The 11,958-nt window shown below is 37.6% G+C and overlaps 1 long non-coding RNA gene across 1 annotated transcript; it reads right to left on the bottom strand.

Annotated features, from left to right (window-relative positions):
• Positions 1-6,148: 6,148 nt before the first annotated feature.
• LOC129136277 (uncharacterized) lies at positions 6,149-10,375 on the bottom strand. Its single transcript, XR_008537774.2, has 2 exons — positions 9,697-10,375; positions 6,149-9,078 (listed from the first exon to the last, which is right to left on the bottom strand). It is a non-coding gene; the product is annotated as an uncharacterized LOC129136277 (long non-coding RNA).
• Positions 10,376-11,958: the final 1,583 nt, after the last annotated feature.

The following is an 11,958-nucleotide window of genomic DNA, read 5'->3' as shown; positions in this document are numbered from 1 at the left end:
TGTTTACAACAACCCTATGAGGCAGACACTCTATTATCCCCCATTTTACGTATGAGGAAACTGACAACCAATTGATAAAGATTAAAACAGGGTAAATCTATAGGCAGTTCAGCCAGGCAAGGCCTTTCTGAGAAGGTCACTTTTATGCTAAGAGCTGAATGACAGGAAGGTGCCAACACACGAAGTTCAGGGCTAGGAGGGAGGGCTCTTTAGAGGAGGGGGACACATCCGGGTGGAGAGAAGCAGAGCAGAGGCCCTCCACAGTGAGTTGCCCTGGCTAGGCTGCAGACTCTGGAGAAGGCCAGGGAGGCCTGAGTCACCAGAGCTCTTCAGTTGATTACAAGCTGAGGTGGTGACGATGTCCTGGGTCAAGTGTCAAACACACAGAGCAGTGGACATGGGTGGGGAAAGAGCAGGGAGCTGAGAGATTTGGGAAGTGGAATGGACAGGGCTCGATTGGTACTGGATCAGGAAAGTGAGTGACACCGGACAACCCTTGTAGACCACACGTGGCAAAGCACTGGCCACGCTGCAGCCTCTGTCCCCGCCGTTCCTTATGCAAATAATGTCTCACTGCATCCTCCAAACTGCCTTTCACTTAGGTACCATATGCCCATTTTTCTCATGAGGATATTGAAATTTGAAGAAAATAAATAACAACTACAATCATACAGCTAGTAAGTATAATAGTAATCAGGAAAAAAAATCCAGGGACTTAAGCCATTACTACATGTGGCTCTTACAGAGCGCCTGGCCTCCTAACTGCTTCCACTTCTACCACCGATTCATCAGTTTCTGGGGTCAAACAGATTTTTCAGCAATCGCTCTAAATAATTGAATAATTTGTATTTTTAAGCAGATCTAAAATATGTTTAAAATAACAAAAATAGTCAGAAATCAAAGTTGTATTGGAAGTATCTTTATTACAGTGCCATAAACACTAATCCATAATGAGATATATACACACTTCTTTAAAACACGTTATCACAACCAGTTTAAATCAGACTAAGCAAATAATCACAGATGTGCCTAAGGATATAACACATAGAGATTTCGCTGCAGCATTGTTTACAATGACTAACAAAAAGAGAACAAACCAAATGCCTAACAATATGGTCCTGGTTCAATAAATTATGGGGGATTTTTCAAAAATAAAATTATTGCCATTATATGGAAGAATATATAATAATGTGGGAAGATAGTCACCATATATTAATTGGATATACCAGGTTATATAAAAAAAAAGGTGCTGTGTAATCTAGTCTTCATTAATGGGTGGTTAGATTCATGCACATGTACAGATGTGCACGGATGGATGGCTAAGTGGCTGGGAGTCCAACCTAAATGGAATAGAGGTTATCTCTGAGTGGCTGGATTATGAACGATTGTGGGGGGGGGTGTGTGTGTGTGTAAATAAAGATATATATATTTATCGAAATTGTATAATGTTATATATGAATGCTTATAAATATTCTATAAAGAATAGATATTTTAGTCTATAAGAATAAATAAAATAAATGTTCTTTTAAAAATACAACATGGGTTTACCCCAGATTACATATAAAGAAACAAAGGTCTTCAGAAGCTCAAAGCCTGAGAGTTTGAGGCTGCAGTGAGCCATGATCATGCCACTGCACTCCAGCCTGGGTGAAAGAGTGAGACCCTGCCTGGAAAAAAAAATGCACAAAGTTACATAGCAACATGAACAAAAGATGTCAGGATCGAAACCTTTGGTATCAAAATCTCTAGTCAGGCCCTTAGCCACAAATTCAAAATGCCACACTCCTTAACTCCCTAGAAAATTAAAAATTGGTTGAGTCTGTCTAAACAGGCTTGAGCTGCACCTTTAGTGAAGACTCTTTCCCTCCCTTGTATATAGTTAAAAACAACTTCAATTCACATGAAACAGAGAAAATGTTAAAAGCTTTTCTTACTGAGTAATATAAATGTAAACAATGTAAAGAGCTCTCAGTTGGTTTAATCTAAACAAACAAAAAAAATATTAAGCATTCCGCCTTGTTGTACTTCTTCTCCAGAAGATAGACTCTTCATTAAACTTTTCACCTTTCTAATTTACTAACCCTGCATCCTGCACGGTGGGTGGTTTTCTTTCCAGACATTGTGACGTGGATCAATGTAGAACGCAGGAGTCCCTGAATGGAATTTACAGCTAAATTTCACCAGGCATATTTTAATAAGATTAGCATATCTTTGTCTTTCAACACGATGTACCTTACAATTAACTGAATTTAGACAGCATATTGTTTCATCAGAAGTGAGATTTGAAGTCTTCATTTCCATATTTATTGATGTGGTGTGTGGAAGGAAGTCTAAGTAAAAATTCCTGCATCTGCCATGGAGAGATTTCAACAACGAGGATGTGTTCACCTGTGCAGGAAGCTCATGTAGACACAAAATCTCGCCTCCTCCACGCTTACTTCTAGACAAAGTCACCATGGCTTCTGCTGGGGGGAGAAAGAATTGGCTAGGAATGCCTCTGTGCTACAACTATGGGTACTCCTTCTAGATGGCAGGAAACTCAAAGGGCTTGGGTGATAACATCACTTAGGTGCTGCTAAAACCAATCCCTCCAGAAATGCCCATGAAAGACCATTTTCACAACCTGTGGTCTTCCTTGTTCCAATCAGGTGACCAGATGAACACTCTCAAAGCTAAACAAATCAAGACATCTTCTTTTGGATGAATTCGAAATTAGCCAAAGATCTTAAAAAACATTTCCATGATGTAACCACAAGAACATGATTTTTAAAAATCAGTCCCAAGGGGTAGGAAAGAGGACCCTTTTTCATCTTCAACTTTGTCCATCTTGGAAAGCATGTTTTAAAGAAGCCATCCACTTAAGAGTGCGTCTACACAGGCATTACCCACTGAGAGCTACCTTGAAGGGAAGAAAATTAATTTGGCAAATTGCTCAATTCCTTACTGGAAGCTGTGAACTTGGCAGTTGGTCACGGAACGGGCAGGCTCTGTTTACTGAACGTAATAAGCAGAAGAGGAAGCTCTTCCCAGATATGAGGACCATCTCTTCATGGGGCTGCAACCAAGGGGATGTAGAGAAATCTCCTTCCCCACTCCCCAAAGCTAATTAACAGCCGGGCTGCATGTAAATCAACCCAGGAGGATGTAAATAGAAGTGAGGGGAATTAGGGAAGCTGGAAGTCATCACACACAAGTAGCAGTGTGTCAATAATACAGTATATACGATAACGAAAGGAGTTCCAAGAAGAAAGGCAGAATCAATATTCCCTACATGTATGAGTCTATACTCTTAACACCATATTATTGGATAAAACAGGCTTCTAAGTATAAAACCTGTATCTACCAAAATCAAGCAGATAATCATCTTTGCTGAATGAAAAACTCTGCCCTTTTGGAATAAATATTCTCTCAGAAACTAACATGTCACTATTAATTGAAACTTTGAGAGACAGAGTTGACATAAACCTTAAACTGTATTCATTTATTTGGATTTAAAATGTGGCTATGGAATAATCTCATTCACTTTTAGGAAAATTGGGTGAACCCAAAGCTAAATATTTATAGAAGTCTCACTAGAACATCCAAATATTTAACAATAAATGAATTTGTTAATAAGGAAAGTTTTATGTATATATTAATGTTTCACTGACATATGGGAAACATTCTGACAAATTATACTATCCTGATTTTACTTGTCCCGAATGGTTTCTGTCAGACCAGTTGCTTTGCTTTCAGCTTCTGCCAATAAGTAATAGTCATCTTGTAATTAATTTGTGAAATGCTTTAATAGTTTCTCTGACTTATAACCAGTTATTTTACCTGGTGTACTCCATTGGCCACAAGGATGAAAGGCTTAAATGTTAACCAAAAAATATTTTACACCTGCATTGGTTGCAATATTATTTCACCCAGTTAGTACACCAACACTCATGAAGGACATAAGATGTTCTAAAAATTATAATCTAAATAAGAACTCTTCCCGCCACACACATCCCTGAATCAAGAAACGTTATGAAGATCACTCATGTGCCTGCAGCCACATTTTATGTAGTCCTATGGCAAGACTTAGTGATCTCAAAATTCACAGGTAAACCCATATCCAATTACTACCATTGGTTCCATGATGTCAAACTAAAAAACTAAGAGGCAAACATTTCCTCAGAGATGGGTAGTCCCTCCAAATAAACGTAAAATTATGATACGAGTGTAAAAGCACAGTGCACACCTGTTTTATCCTTGTGGGAAGTGGTCCTCCCCCTTAGGGATTTGATTAATAATGGTGTGTGTGTGTGTGTGTGTGTGTGTGTTCTAAAGTAAAACTATACATGTATTACACATGGTAAAAGAAAAACAGAGCAGACAAGGAAAAGAGCAAAAAAAATTCTAAAGCCTGCAAGCTGACAAACTTTCATGAAAAAACTACATTTTTGTAAGTTTCAAAAGTTTTATTTATTTATTTATTTATTTATTTATTTATTTATTCATTTATTTATTTTTTGAGACAGGCTCTTGCTCTGTTGCCCAGGCTACAGTGTAGTGGTGCTATCCTGGCTCACTGCAGCCTCAACCTCCCGGGCTCCAGGGATCCTCCTGCCTCGGTCTCCTGAGTAGCTGGGACCACAGGAATACACCACCACACCCAGCTAATTTGTTTTTTTAATTATTTTTTTGTATAGACAGGGTCTCACTATGTTGCCCAGGCAGGTCTCAAATTCCTGGGCTTAAGTGATCCTCCTGCCTCAGCTTCCCAAAGTGCTGGGACTGCAGGCATGAGCCACCACACCCAGCCAGGTGTAAAAAGTTAAAACTTATTTTATCATGGTAGTTTTAAATTTTCCCTCCAAAACAACAAATCAACATTTTATTCAAGCATATCATTAGGCACAACTATAAAGAACCAATAAGAGAAAATAATATCACATAATTATCACTAATATTCAGTGGTTTCTTAAATAAGTAGTTTACAAGTTGTTATCCTTATTTCTGTTTGTTTCTATTCTCATTGGTCAATAAAAAGAAGCATGTCTTGCTCTGTTTTCTGTAAGTTATATGGGCATGCCAAAGAGGTAACTTCGGTATTTGGTCTGGCATCATTCCTTTCCCACAGAACCACAAAACATTGGTATAGACAGAGAGATAACAATTAAGTGGTCAGTCAGTCCCTGCAGACAGTGGACTAGCTTATATACTACATTGTAGAAACATCCAAAATTTTAAAAGATAAAGATATTGACTACAATGAACAGGAAATAGCAAAAATTTAATCTGTATTTGTGTCAGCCTCAAAATTACAATTCACTAGATTCTGAATGTCTCACAAGAGTAATTACCAACTAACTTTAGACTATGTTGAAATTATTTAGGAAAAGTGATACCATAACATTTTGCATGGCATTTGCAGAGAGGACCTTGAAACTACACAAACAGGAATTATGCCAGTTGGCTCTTTGGGCACCATAATGACTAGGATAAGTGTTGTATTTTTATGAGGGTGAATTTCAGAAGTTTATCCTTACTCGGATCTAGTTTACTAGGCTTGAAACACTCCAACTAAGCAGCACATGTGACTGTGAGGAAGAAGCAGAGGAGAGACGGTCTCAATGCATAAATCCAATGCCACAAACACAGTGAGTCAGAGGCAAGGAACCAAGTGCATGAGAATCATACCAAATTCTTCCTTTTTGTAAGTTTAAAATTAAATGTCATTCATTTTGAAATAAACAATTTATAAATGCACTCATTTTTATAAAAAATACAAATGATATCCCAAAAATTGAAACAAAATTTCCTATTAACCATCACTTAGTCTCACCCTTTCTACAAAGGTAACACTATTATCAATCTGGTGTGTATACTTCTGAACATTTTGTTTTGCATATGCATGACATAATTTACACATATCTGTAGGAATTTAGTTTTCCCATGTGTATTGGGAGGTATAAGGTGTGTGCGGTTCAGCAATTGGTGCTTTTTTTGTTTAAAATGTGTCTTTTTGGGACCATATACATGAATCTTCAGTCTCTTTAACTGCCTTGTAGTATTCAATAGCACACTTTTTTTTTTTGTTACCTCTATCCAATTAATGTATATCACATAGTGTCTTAGTTCATTTTTACCCTGTGATAAAGAACTACCTGAGACTGGGTAATTTACGAAGAAAAGAGGTTTAATTGGCTCACAGTTCCATAGGCTTTACAGGAAGCATGACTGTGAGGCTTCAGGAAACTTACAATCATGGCAGAAAGGGGAAGCAAGCACGTCTTCACAAGGCAGCAGGAGAGACAGAGAGAGCGACAGGGGAACTGCCACACCATCAGACCCTGTGAGAACTCACTCACTGTCATAAGAACAGCTTTTAAACCATCAGACCCTTTTATCACTTTCATCACTTTTAAACCATCAGACCCTCTGAGAACTCGCTCACTATCACGAGAACACCATGAGGGAAATCCCCCATGATCCAATCACCTCCCACCAGCCCACTCTCCCGACATGTGGGGATTACAATTTGAGATGACATTTGGATGGGGACACAGAGCCAAACCATATCACATAGTTTCCAATTTTCTTGTATTGTAAAACAAATGAACAAACAAAAACACTGAAATAAACATTCTTGTATATATCTAATATACAATGTCACATCTGCAAGAGACCCTCTAACACAGACATTAAAAAACAAAATAAAACAAACAAAAAAAACAGAATATGAGAGATGACAATGGCTTCTGTGTGCAGAAGCCTGGGCTGGCCTACTGGATGGTGAGAACCCACATGGAGCAGAGCCAAGGTGTCCCAGCTGAGACCCACCCAAACCAACCGGCCTGCCAATGCTCCCAGACAAGTGAATGAAGCCATCCTATATGACCTAGCTTCAGTTACGCTAGCAAAGACCAGAAGAACTGCCCAGCCAACTCCCAAAAGTGTAGGAAATAGTAAGAATTTATTGTCTCTAAACTACTAGGTTTTGGAGTGGCCTTTTACACAACAGAAGCCAACTGATTAAGATAGATAGAGTCAAATTGGCTATACCATTTTATACTCATACCAGCAGGCTGTGAGAGTTATTTCCTCAATATCACAGTATAAAAAAATTATCAGGTAATTCCCTCTAATGTGAAAAGAAAAAGAAATGCAACCAGCCAATAAGCATGCAAAAAGATGTTCTCTCTTCTTTCTACAGAATGACTGACTATCTGCTCTTCCCCACCACCTTTTCTTCTCTAGCCTTCTGAATCCACAAATGAGCAGCTTGGAGAAGTGCATTGGCAGGCATATCAGCTACCCTAGGGGGTGACCACCCAGTGCCTACCATGCAGGTAACATCTGATACCTCAGGTATGGATCCGCCAAAGGCTGGCAAACCTCACCAGGAGACTGCCATCTAGAGTTTGCTCCATTCACTCTAGGTCTAAGGTCTCATGCTGAGCAGTCACTTAACTATGGATATCAAAGCCATACAATAAAACAGTGGCTTAAAAACCATATTTTGCACAAAGCCAAGGTTTCATGAAACCAGAAGATGGAAAAAAATAAACACACAAATTTCACTTTTTGGCCAGGTGCTGTGGCTCATGCCTGTAATCCCAGCACTTTGGGAGGCCAAAGCAGGTAGATCACCTGAGATCAGGACTTCAAGACCAGCCTGGCCAACATGGTGAAACCTCGTCTCTACTAAAAATACAAAAATTAGCCAGGCGTAGTAGTGCACACCAGTAATCCCAACTACTGGGGAGGCTGAGCCAGGAGAGCTACTTGAATCCGGAAGGCAGAGGTTGCAGTGAGCTGAAATCGTGACACTGCACTCCAGCCTGGGTGACAGAGTGAGACTCTGTCTCAAAAAAAGAAAAAAAAATCACTTCTTAAGGTAGTCTTAACTGTTTTAAATATAAATTGAGAAAAGAAAAAAAAATGCAGTGTTCTTAGAGGGTCCCATAGAGACAGACTGGGCTGATAATGCAGAAACATTCCTGCCCCAAAACACCTAAAAATACAAGATAAAAATTTAATGCAAACCTGAACTCAGAAGATGGAAAGAGAAATCCCCAACAGCAAGCAAGAAAGAGGGGCCTAAAGGCAGAGGGTTGAACAGTGATGGAAGGCAAGGAAGTGGGCCCATTACACTTGTCAAGTGGGACTGACATGTGGAATTAAGCAGAACCATGGAAAGGCTTCGATCTCAGTGAACAGAGAATGAGAAAATCCCTGCCTCCTAACCTGATCAGGGGACAACAATAATGAGCTTATTTTAAAACCAAGGACATGGGAAGGTTTAGAACCTGATCTATGCTACACACCTAGTATCAGAAACCATGTAGCCTCCCCCGGCTACCCTCCTGCAAGAATTCTATATCCATTGAAGCTATCATTTAAGAGTGAGGGCATCGTACAGACATTTTCAGGCTAAAAGATGAATCTCAGGAAGAAGGAAAGTGAACTCAGAAGAATGAAGTGAAATATACAAAGTAAACTTAAGAAAGAACATTATTAGACATATGGGTAAATCTGAGTAAGTACTGATCATAAAAAAATCAGAACAATAATAATAATGATGACCAGCTTGGATGATTAAAAACAAGTTGAAACTATGATATCAGGAAACAAAAATATATAAGATGAGAAGGGAGTAGACTCAAAGCAATCAATTTGGTGAATTATTAAAGAGGCCAATAGAGATATTGATTAGACTTGCCAAGTCAAATATGGATGTTAAAAATTTAAAGGTCACTGAAAAAAGAATAAAAATAAAATGAGTAACTTCCGGTCCAGTAAAGGAGACTAAAGAAAACTGATCAATCTACTGAAAGGCAGGAAAGGAAAGAGAAATAGTACAGAAAAAAGGTCTGTCCAAGGGAGAGCAGAAGAAAGCATAAAAATACCTTTTATATTTTTATATGTAAAGTATCACAACATTTCATCAATTCTGAGGTGTACATTTGTTCACATTTTAACATTTCTGAAATCGGAATGTATATTTCAGTTGATGGCATATCAAAATTGCTGTTAGCCATGCAGCGCTTGTGGCATGGATGTCAGGGACAATGTACACACGAACATCAGAATCACCAGCATCAGCACCTGTATAACGGGTGTTGGCATCTCAGAAGAAAATCCTGAAAACAATAGCTAAGCAGTATTTTAATTCTTAAGCACTAAGCAGTAGTGGGGAAGGAGGGAGAAAGTAATGAATCAAACAGGTTTAACAACATTCCCAAAGCTGAACTCAAAAAGAGGGTTGTTCTACATAATTTCAAAGCCAGCTTAAGAGTCAATTCTAATGGCTTTCAATTCTTTTGAGAAATGCTGCCTTCCCAATTATTGATAGTACAGAAAGTGCAAGAGCCTGGAAAAGCACAAGCATTGGTGACCTTGAGTCAAAAACAAATTCAGAAGAGTTAGACTCCAAATTTAACAGTTCTTAGTAATTACTTTGTTAATTTATTTCACTTATGTATATGCATAAGACCACCATATGATTTTTAAAAGTTTCTAATTAATTCTAAAAGATCCTTTTTAAAAAGTTCAAAGTAAGTGTTATGTCACTGTTTAATTACAAATTATGTTCATTCTTAGTGATACCTAAAATGATGCTGCATCTTAAAATCAATGATATCTTAGATTTGATGAAATACAATATAAGGTAATCATAATCAATGTAAAGAAACTAGACTTCCCCAATAAAATACAGATACTTACAAATTATATTTTGAAAATAAAGCTTCGGTGCATGCCTGTAGTCCCAGCTGTTTGGGAGGCTGAGGAGAGATGATTGCTAGAGCCCAAGAGTTTGAGGCTGTAGTGAGCTATGGTCATGATCATTGCACTCTAGCCTGTGTAACAAAGCAAGACCCCATCTCTAAAAACAAAACAAAACAAGAACAACAAAAATTAAAAGTAAAAAAGTGGGGGAAATATCTGAAAAATACTAATAATCACAACAGCAAAACTTAATATAAACATATAACTACCAAAAAAAGTCATTTTAAGTGGTAAAAGGGAGGAATTATTAGGGATAAAAAGGGTTATTGCTTTATAACGAAAAGGACAATTCACCAGGAAGATAGAACAATTTTGAACCTTTATGCACCTAGCAACATAGCCTCAAAACAACAACAACAAAGGGTAGATTTACTGGAAAGAACCTAGAAATCCACAATTTTAGTAAGGAATTTTAACTTATGTTTCTCAATAATTGATTCAATGGCCACATATAGAACAAACAGTAGTTAGAAAAGTCACATTTTTTTCAATCACACATAGAATTATGAATTTACAAAATTCATAATGGACTAAGCCACCAAAAAAGTCTCAAAAAACATCTACATCATATAGAACATGTTCTCTGACCAAAATGTGACCAAAAAAATTAGGATTTAAAAACACTTCTAAATAATTCATGGTTCAAAAAAGAAATTATAAAAATTGCAAAGATTCAATAAAACCAAAAACATATTTCTTGAAAAGAATAATAAAATGGACAAACTTCCAGCAAGATAACTTAAGAGAAATACTCAAATAGTACAAATGAGGAATAATGAGGAAACAAAACCATACATACAAGAGGGATGGCACAGACCTTGTGACAAAGTGGTCCTGAAATTTCTGGAGGGGAAATGAATAAGAATAACCAAGATAGTTATGCTTGGAGGAAGAGGAAGATCAAGGTGTCCTAACCTACCAGAAACTAAGACTTATGAAACCTTAGTCATTAAAATATGTAGTATTAGTTCAGAAATAGTAAATAAATCAATGTAACTGAATGGAACCTGGGAACAAATATAGCTACATGTAAGATCTGGGTATATGCTGGAGGTGACATAACAAATGAAGAGAAACAATGGACTATTCAAAGCTGTGTTGCTATCTTTATTGGCAACAAATATGGGAAAAAATAAAATGAGATACCTATTTCACATGAATGACAAAAATAAATGCCATATTGAATAAAACCTAAATATGACAAGGAAGGCCTCAAAATTTTAGAAAAAAATGCAAAATTATAACACATTGGGAGATAATTTCATAAACAAGACCAAAAAAACCCATAAAGGAAAAGATTGATAAATTTGAGATTAACAATTTAAAGACTTTTACTAATGATATAATAAAATCAAAAGATAAGTCACAGACTTAAAGACGACATTTCCTTTTTTATTTTTATTTATTTATTTATTTATTTTTGAGACAGTCTTGCTCTGTCATCTAGGTTGGAATACAGTGTTGAATTCTCGGCTCACTGCAACCTTTGCCTCCTGGGTTCAAGTGATTCTCCTGCCTCAAACTCCCGAGTAGCTGGGACTACAGGTCTGCGCCGCCACCATGCCTGACTAATTTTTGTATTTTTAGTAGAGACAAGGTTTCAACATGTTGGCCAGGCCGGTCTTGAACTCCTGACCTCAGGTGATCCACCTGCCTCTGCCTCCCAAAGTGCTGGGATTACAGGAATGAGCTACCGCGCCTGGCCGAGAAGACATTTCCAAAGCAAATGGATGAATATCCAAGATATTTTTAGGACCTTCCCAAATCGAAACAAAAGAAGCAAAAGGAGAAAAAAAAAATGGACAAAGGATAAGAAGAGGTAACTGATATAAAAGATAACTGGTCAAAAATCATATAAAAATGTGTTTATTGTTATTAGTAATTAGAAACACAGATGAAAACAATGCACTTCCTTCATAACTCATCAGATTGGGAGAGAGAGTCTAATCTCCTAAGTGTTTGTGAAGGTGTGACAAATCAGAAACCCCTACACATTTTCTGTGGACATAGAAATACTGCAATTACGTTTGCACCAATCTATATTTACTTTCAAGAAACTCCTGGGCTGGGCGCGGTGGCTCACGCCTATAATCCCAGCACTTTGGGAGGCCGAGGCAGGTGGATCACCTGAGGTTAGGAGTTTGAGACCAGCCTGGCCAACATGGTGAAACCCCATCTCTATTAAAAATAGAGAAAATT

The sequence above is a fragment of the Pan troglodytes genome, chromosome 8 (genome assembly GCF_028858775.2).
Source record: "Pan troglodytes isolate AG18354 chromosome 8, NHGRI_mPanTro3-v2.0_pri, whole genome shotgun sequence".
Taxonomy (NCBI): Eukaryota; Metazoa; Chordata; class Mammalia; order Primates; family Hominidae; genus Pan; species Pan troglodytes.
The sequence above is the reverse complement of the archived record's forward strand: the minus strand, read 5'-3'. Positions and strand labels throughout refer to the sequence as shown.